Here is an 8947-nt window from a genome sequence, read left to right on the forward strand (position 1 = left end):
CAGACCATTTGGTTACCCATTGTATTATTTTCTTACATGGACTGCCAGTGTGGCTCTCCAGGTTTTCACACAGTGGCCTTTTCATGAAGACTTTGCAATCAGAAAAGATGACACAAGCATCAATAACATTCACAGGCAGAAAAAAAGAGAGAAGGAACTTCTTGCCCTATGAAGGTGCAATGTGTTTGTTCACATTTCTTCTCTGTGTCAATCTCATGTGCTTGACTGCCAACACAGAGCTTGTCATGATATCAATTAGATGCATTATGGTCAATGGAAGTCACGGTTTGTTGCCAACTCATGACAAGAACAAAATTAACACACATATGCCTTCCTGCTATGCACTCAAATTTCTGTTCTAGCTGCCACTCTGTTCTAAACACCCACCCTCGTACCTATTCTCTCTAGCTCTCAGGGAGAGCTTAATAGAGAAATATGACTCTGGGACATTTTCTAATTATTGCCCTCAAACATCTTGCAAATGGAAACGCATCTGAAATATTTCCTTATCATTTTTCTTTTTTCTTTTAATGATTATTTACTACTACAAGTTGAGTCTCCCTCATCCAGAATTCGAAAATTCTCCCAAACCCAAAATTATCTACATGCATGTCTGAGATAGTGACATCTTTGTTTTCTGATAGTTCATTGTATACAAACTTGGTTTCATGCACAAAATTATTAAAAATGCAATGTATAAAATTGCATTCTTTTATTATTATTTTTAAAAATTATTATAAAGATTCATACATTGAATATGTCTTATTATATAATATATATATATATATATATATATATATATATATATATATATCTTATATTCTATTAAAATTTATATAAATATCTTTAATATCCCACCTCAGTGCTCCCCTCCCCCAGAGCCATTTTCACCCTTCTATTCCATCCAAAATCTCAGTTCATCTCATGGAGGTAATCTCCCATCTTCTTTTCTCAATACTGTCTCAATAAATTCTTTCCAAATTCCATCAAAATCACTTCTTTTCCATAATCCCTTTTTTATTTTCAATTTGCATGTCAATTTATCATTGATCGCTAATTTCCATACCTATTTAGACCAGTCCTTCAATTCTAGCTCACTCATTCAAGGAGGAAAGCTAGTGTTTTTTCTCCATGTGCTTTGGTGAGATCTGAACTTTTTAAACTTTGGGATACTGCTGTGGAGCATTGGTGGGTGTGGCCAGAACCCTAATTCTGCTTAAGTGCTGGAAGAGATGCAAGATTTTTTTTAAAAAAATGTTATATAGTCAAGGAGGGTTTGGAGTACACAGGAGTAGCTGGCCTGGGAACATTGTTGGAGGGGTTCCTCTTTAATTTTCCATATTTTCTTTTACCTTTTTTCCTTAAGGGACTTGTGGGTACTTTTGCTCAGAGGAAGTGAGTCAGAAACTTGCCTCTGGAAAGAGCTAGTAGCCAGGAGCTCTCTACATAACTGTAAGCCCAGTGAATTGAACTCAAAGACAGAGGCGGGATACAGACGGGCAAAAAGGGGTGTGTTCATGACGTCATGAAGGTAGAGCCTTCAGACGGCTCTTACCTGAATGCCGCCATGAACACGCCGCCCGCACGCCCCAAGCGGGAAGAAGCGGCATTAAAAAGGTGCTGCTTTTCCCCGCTTCTTTTCTGTATGATGCGCAGCTGCGCAGCTCCGTCTGTAAGCTGCTGCACCGGTACGCCAGAATTGCTACGCTGCTAATTTAAGTTGCCCATTTAAAAGCTCCGAGTCAGCTGCGTTGCATAATGAGTCGGGGTCCTGGAACATGCGCAGTTTGCAGTCTGGCTTTAATTGCAGCGTCAGCTGCCATGCAGGTGTGGAAGCTGCAGCACAGCTGCAGCGCATTTTAAGACTCGTAACCCTAACCCTAACCCTAACCCTAACCCTAACCCTAACCCTAACCCTAGAGCAACATGTACGCATGCGCTGCTAGAATCGGGGAAAGTTTGGAATTTAAAGTGAACCCCTACACACATTCCTGTGCCATTTTCACCTAACAATAAAAACCCCTAAAACTTTAAATATTTACATATGTACAAGGGAGGTGATGGGGGATGGCAGGGGGACAGCGGTGGCAGCGGCGACAGCTGTGGCTGTGCATTGCAGATTCAGCAAGAGCGCGGGGACCAAAGGAGAGGAGGCATCCATGATGCTGGTGACATTGGCAACATGCAAGCGGACAAGGATGCCAACACCAGCTGATCACCAGCTGGCAGGAGACCACCATTGTTCTTGGGCAGGGCGAGGGAAAAAGTTTTAAAGGGGCTTGGGCGCTTTAAATGTGCACATAAGCTTTCTGCCGCCGCTGCTGAGCCGGCAAAAGGAAAAAAAAGCCCCGTTTTTGGCCGCCCGTGAGGAAGCTGCCTCTCTCTTTGCAGCATCCTCCGAGGCGGCGGTTTGGAAACTGCGGGTCAGAAACGGCCCCAGGTGAGGCGTCTTCACTGCCCCCCATATGGAAGCCCCATCACCTGAGCCACGCCCCCGGGGCGGGCGGTCTGGAGGCTCCGTATTCAGCAGAATACACCTCCAAGACGTCTTCCCCTGCCCGTCTGTACCCCGCCAGAGTTTAAGGACAAAGGCCAAGCCAGCAGGGATTCTTTACACTGGTATTTAGCAGGGGATTTATTTAGCAGTCTTGTATCAGTGCTTCCTTAAGACTTCTCAGTATGGACACTGAAGGACCTGCTGCAGTCACCTGCAACACTTGTGGGATGTTTGTCTTCTTGCCTAGAGATGTGGGGAATTTCACCTGCACCAAGTGCAAGTTGGTAGCCCTCTTGGAAGAGAAAGTCCAGCAGCTGGAGGCCCAGGTATCTACACTTCAGCATCCTAGGGAGAAAGAGGTTTTCCTAATCAGAACCAACCAAAGGGACTTGGATGGGAAACACACAGAGGACGTTGCTGGGGAGGAGGAGGTCACTTCACATACAACAGAAGTAGATGGTTGGAGGAGTGTCACACACAGGAGTAGGGAAACCAGGGAATGTTCTGTGAGCTTGCAGCTACATAATTGATTTGACTCACTCTCTATTATCAAGAATGATGATAAACAGCAGCAGGACAGACTTCAGGGACTGAGCAGGGGAGCCTGGGAGTATCATCAAAGGGAACAGTCACTGCTAAGCCTCGGAGGAGGCGTGTGGTCGTAGTGGGGGACTCCTTGCTGAGGTATACAGAAACAGTGATTTGTGGGACTAACAAGATGTCTTGGGAGGTGTGCTGCCTCCCTGGGGCAAAGATCTGTGATGTGACAGACAAGCTGACAAGACTTGACAAGCTTACTGACCATTACCCCTTTCTTTTGGTTCATGTGGGAACCAATGATACTCTAAGGCACAGTCTTCAGAATATCAGAAGGGACTATGAGGCTCTGGGAAGGAAGCTGAAAGAGATGGATGCACAGGTTGTCATCTCATCTCTTCTCCCAGTGGAAGGGCATGGTCCAGGAAGAGAGAAGAAAATAGCAGATGTAAACAACTGGCTCCATAGATTGTGCTGCCAAGAACGGTTTAGATTCTTGGATTGTGGGCTGCGGTTCTATGAGGAGGGACTTCTGGCAAGGGATGGGTTGCATCTCACGCCAGTTGCCAAAAACGTCTTTGCCAGTAGTCTCAAAAATTTGATCAGGAGGGCTTTAAACTGAGTTATATGGGGGATGGAGACAGTATTCTGAAAGGCAAAAGGGCTGGAGAAAATAGTAAAATTGTCACAGAGGGAACAAGACAAAGAGTGCAATGACACAGTGGGAGGCAAAAATGTTTGCACAGGCAGCAAGTATAGGGAACACATGGTCTTAAATGTCGCCACACTAATGCACAGAGCATGAGGAATAAGTAAGATGAACTCGAACAAAGCAAATATGATATAATAGGCCTCACTGAAACTTGGTGGGATGAGTCACATGATTGGAACGTAGAAATAGAGGGGTATAACCTTTTCAAGAGAAACAGGCCAAACAGGAAAGGAGGAGGAATAGAACTATACATCAAGGACATTTACACCAGTGAAGAGATCCAGGACATCAATCATGGAAGCCAGGTGGAGAGTGTCTGGATAAAAATTAAAGGGGAGGGAAACAAAAGGATGTTATGGTGTCAGTCTACTAGAGACCCCCAAGTCAAACGGAGGAATTGGATGATGCCTTTCTAGAACACATGACTACACACTCAGAAAGGAGAGATGTAGTAGTGATGGGTGACTTCAACTATCCTGATATTTGCTGGAAGTCAAACTCAGCCAAATCTTCAAGGTCTAGCAAATTCCTCACTTGCCTTGAAGACAATTTAATTGCCCAAAAGGTGGAAGAGGCAACAAGGGGGTCAGCTATTTTGGATCTGATCCTAACCAACAGGGATGACCTAGTAAATGAAGTGCAAGTGGTGGGATCCTTAGGTGGGAATGATCATGCACTCCTGGAGTTTGTTATACAAGGGAAAGGAGAAGCCAGGCATAGTCAGACACACATTCTAGACTTTGGGAGAGCCAATTTTAGTAAACTTAAAGAAATATTGGTGGTGATCCCATGGTCAGCAATACTAAAAGAGAAGGGAGTTCAAGTCGGATGGGAGTTTCTTAAAAGGGAGATACTGGAGGCACAATTTCAAAGAGATCCAATGATGAAGAAAAATGGGAGATGTCTCAAGAAACTAGGATGGAAGACTAAAGAACTTTCAACTGAGCTAAGTTTTAAAATGGGACATGTATAAGAAATGGAAAAAATTGGGAAATCACCAAAGAGGAATTCAAACAAATAGCAAGCAAGTGTAGGGGTAAAGTCAGAAAAGCTAAAGCGCAGAATGAACTCAGTCTTGCTAGAAAGGTTAAGAACAATAAAAAGGCCTTTTTTGGATATGTTTGCAGCAAAAGGAAGAAGAAGGAAACAGTAGGGCGACTTTGTGGGGAAGATGGCAAAATGCTAACAGAGGACAGAGAAAAGGCAGAATTACTCAACACCTTCTTTGCTTCAGTTTTCTCAGAAAAGTTAAAGGGTGCTCAACCTGAGGAAAATGGAACAGAGGACAGAATGGGGGAATTTCAGCAAAGAATAAGTAAAGAGATAGTAGAGGAATACCTTGTTAATCTAAATGAATATGTCTCCAGGACCTGATGAACTACATCCAACAGTATTAAAAGAGTTGGCAAATGTAATATCAGAGCAATTGGCAATAATCTTTGAGAACATCTGGAGAACAGGAGAAGTCCCAGCAGACTGGAGGAGGGCAAACGTTGTCCCCATCTTCAAAAAGGGAAAAAAAAGAGGATCCGAACAACTATCGTCTATTTAATCTGAAATCAATACCAGGAAAGATTCTGGAGCAGATCATTAAAAAGAGAGTCTGTTTAATCTAGAAGGCAATTCCATAATCACAAAAATTCAACATGGGTTTCAGAGAGAGAAGTCATGCCAGACAAATCTTACCTTTTTCTTTGATAAAATTACCAGCTTGGTAGATGAAAGGAATGCTGCGGATATAGTATATCTTGATTTCAGTAAGGCCTTTGACAAGGTTCCTCGTGACATTCTTGCAAACAAGCTAGAGAAATATGGGTCCATTCCTCTCCTTTGTGGCCTGGTTTCCCTCAGCTAGAATGGGGCTTCATGGACTCTCTTTGGGCTGAGAGAAAGGAAGCCGCAAAGGAGAGGCCTGGGATCAAGTGCTCAGTTCTCTCCTTGGCGGATTTGTTTCCCTCAGCCCGAATGGGGCTCCACGGACTCCCTTCAGGCTGAGGGAAAGCAAGCCGCAAAGGACAGGACTGGGCCAAGTGCCCATTCCTCTCCTTTGCATCTTGAGGTCGGCCCTCTTAGCCTCGGCAGACTCCGCCCCCTTGCAGCGAAGCTGGGGCAAAAAGCGGATGGTGTGGCCTGGTGGAGCTCGCCGCTGCCACCGCCACCACCCACTTGGGGCCTTTTCTGTTTGGGGGTGTATCTGGGGGCGCGGAAAGGCCCACAGCCACACCCCCAAGTTATCCAATGTCGGATAATCCAGAATGTCAGAAAACCGAATTTCAGATAACCGAGACAATACTGTATCTCTAAACTTCTTTGTCTTACAAATTCACATTCCTCTTCTTTTGTATAATTAAATAAGATCATTTCTGATTTATTCCAATTAATCTGCATTCAAGTGACACACACACACACACACACACACACATATGGTGTTGTTGTTATTGTTATTAACTGCCTTCTCGTCGATCTCGACCCATGGTGACCTATGGATGAGACATCTCCAGGCCTCCCTGTCCTCTACTGCTCTGCCCAGCTCCTGCAAACTCATATTTGTGGTCTCTTTAATTAAGTCAAGTTAACGTTTATTGTACTAGCCAAAGGCCATAACAAAATGAGCTTATCAAAAAGCATAAAACATTTAACATTTAAAACAAAAGGCACAGAATACAAAGGACAAAAAATATCCCAACATTTAATGTGCAGTTAAAAATAGTTAACTGTTAAAAAGGACAAATGGAAAAAGAGACATCTTTCTAGATATTAATAAACAAATATGATATAATCATAAAATCTAACTAATACTTGGTGTCTCCCTGGCAATTTATGGCAATTTTATTTAACTCTTTCTTTCTAAACTGTTTTACAGCCATGGCAAAAAGAGCTACTCTATGTGTTACACAGTCATTGGTGTCCCTCAAAAGGAATTGGACCAAATCAGCAGTAGAGCTCCCACTTTTGTTAATCAGCAAGGGTATTAAAAAATTCTTTCTAGGGTTGCTGTACAATGGACAAATTAACGGACTGGTTACAAGTTAGCGGACTGGTTACAAAATTAGCAAGTCATATATGAAGAACAGGCAGGATTCAGAAGTGGATACAGCACTATAGATCCGTGTTTTACATTAAGCCATATTGTAAGGAAGTCTACCAAAGAAAATAAGAAACATGTCTATGCAGCTTTCATTGATCTTACAGCTGCTTTCAATTCTATTAACAGAAAAAGATTATGGGAAAAGCTACACAGTTTAGGGATTGATATCACACTTTTGAGATTGATATGGGAACTTTTGGTGATCTGGGGGTGATCCCTGGAGCAACCAGCCCTGTGCGTGGCTCTTACTCCAAAGGAGTCCCTTAAAACTTCCCTTTTAGGATCTCCTAGGTCTCCATTCCCACACTCCCTGCTGAGCTGAATGAGACTCCTTGAGGTCCTATAGTCTCGCTGCCACCACCCAGTGAATCTCAATGAACTACGTTTTCCCTAAGCACACACTGAGACTTGCTAGGGATTTCTCTAGTTTAAGCAATCAGTAATCAACAACCGAGCTAAAAGGCACGTGTCCAGGAGCAGAGAGAGCTAGCAGATACTTTTAAAGAAAGATATTTATTTTAAAGAAACAGCATAGTATAGAAAGGTATCATTCATGCAAAGCCTCCTTGCCTTGCAGGTATAGAAAGCATAGTTACAAAGTATTCATTTCAGGCAAGCTATTAGATAAACATAACAAAACCCTAGACGCACTAACTAACACAGTTCCTAGCTACTCACACAGGGATGGGATTTGCAGTGCTTGTTGAGTTCTCGGATGCAAGGAGCTGGCCCTCATGGCCTAGCTCCACTTGCATTACTCCTGCCTGCCTCAGGGCAAGCACACAGCTGGTTTCCCCAAACAAACACAAAGATGGAGAACAAAGGAAGCATGGTCCTACAGGGTATTTAAAGTCCTCTCCTGGAACCTTCTTGAAAAGGCCGCTCTGGCACTGCTGATTGGCCAGGTGAGCCTTACGTCAGCTATGATGTAGCTGCTCATTAGCATCTGATGTCAGCTCTCATTAGCATGTATCTCCCCCAGATTAACTCTTTGTGGTTCAGGGGAAGTCCCCAAATGACTGGAGGGCCCCGTCATTACACGCCCCCCAAATCTCAGACGGTTTGGAAGAAACTGCAAGTTGAGACCAAACTGGCTGAGATTTCATCCTGTGAAAGAAAAAGCATATAAGGAAACATGTGCCACGCCCCCCCAAGGTCCACTTGGCCTGGAACAACTGGATCAGAGCCACAATGGCTGGGATGTCATCTTGGGATCTGTGAAGGAAAAATGTAAACAAACACATAATGCACAGTATCACAACTCAAATGAGAGGTAGTACAACAATATAGCAAGTTCAGGTAGTTCAAAGATGTGCAGTTATGTTGGGATCAGTGGCCCAGTGGCCCACTAGCCCTCTGCGGGAGAGACAGTCAGCCACAACATTAGATTTTCCAGCCACATGTTGAATGTCAAAGTCAAAGTCTTGCAAGGATACACTCCAGCGGAGCAGTTTTTTATTTGCTCCCTGCACTGAGTGAAGCCATCGCAATGCAGCATGGTCAGTCTGAAGAGTGAATTGGCGGCCCCATACATAAGGCTTCAGCTTGTCTAGGACATACACGATGGCATAGCACTCCTTCTCTGGTATGGACCAGTTGGATTCTCTGACAGACAGTTTTTTACTGAGGAACAACACGGAATGTAAGAAACCATCTGGGCCCTCTTGCATCAAGACAGCTCCAATGCCCCTGTCCAAAGCATCAGTGGCTATTGTAAAGGTTTTGTCAAAATCTGGTGCCATCAAGACTGGGCCAGATGTCAGCGCCCTCTTCAGTGTGTCAAAAGCCTCCTGACACCCTTCAGTCCATTTCACTATCTTGGGTTTCTTCGAACTCGTGAGGTCTGTCAGAGGAGCTGCTATCTGACTGTAGTGTGGTACAAACCTCCTGTAGTATCCCGACAAGCCAAGGAAGGACTGGACTTGTTTTCGGGGCCGTGATCTTGGCCAGTCCTGAATCACTTCGACCTTTGCTTGCAAAAGCGTGATAGTCCCTTGTCCTACCTCATGACCAAGGTAGGTCACTCTATCCAGCACAAACTGACACTTCTTGGCCTTGATTGTAAGGCCAGCCTCCTGAATGCACTGAAAGACAGTCTCTAAAAGTTGAAGAT

This window comes from Sceloporus occidentalis, unplaced genomic scaffold, assembly GCF_023333645.1.
Source record: "Sceloporus occidentalis isolate IW3139 unplaced genomic scaffold, rSceOcc1.0.p SCAF_1, whole genome shotgun sequence".
NCBI lineage: Eukaryota > Metazoa > Chordata > Lepidosauria > Squamata > Phrynosomatidae > Sceloporus > Sceloporus occidentalis.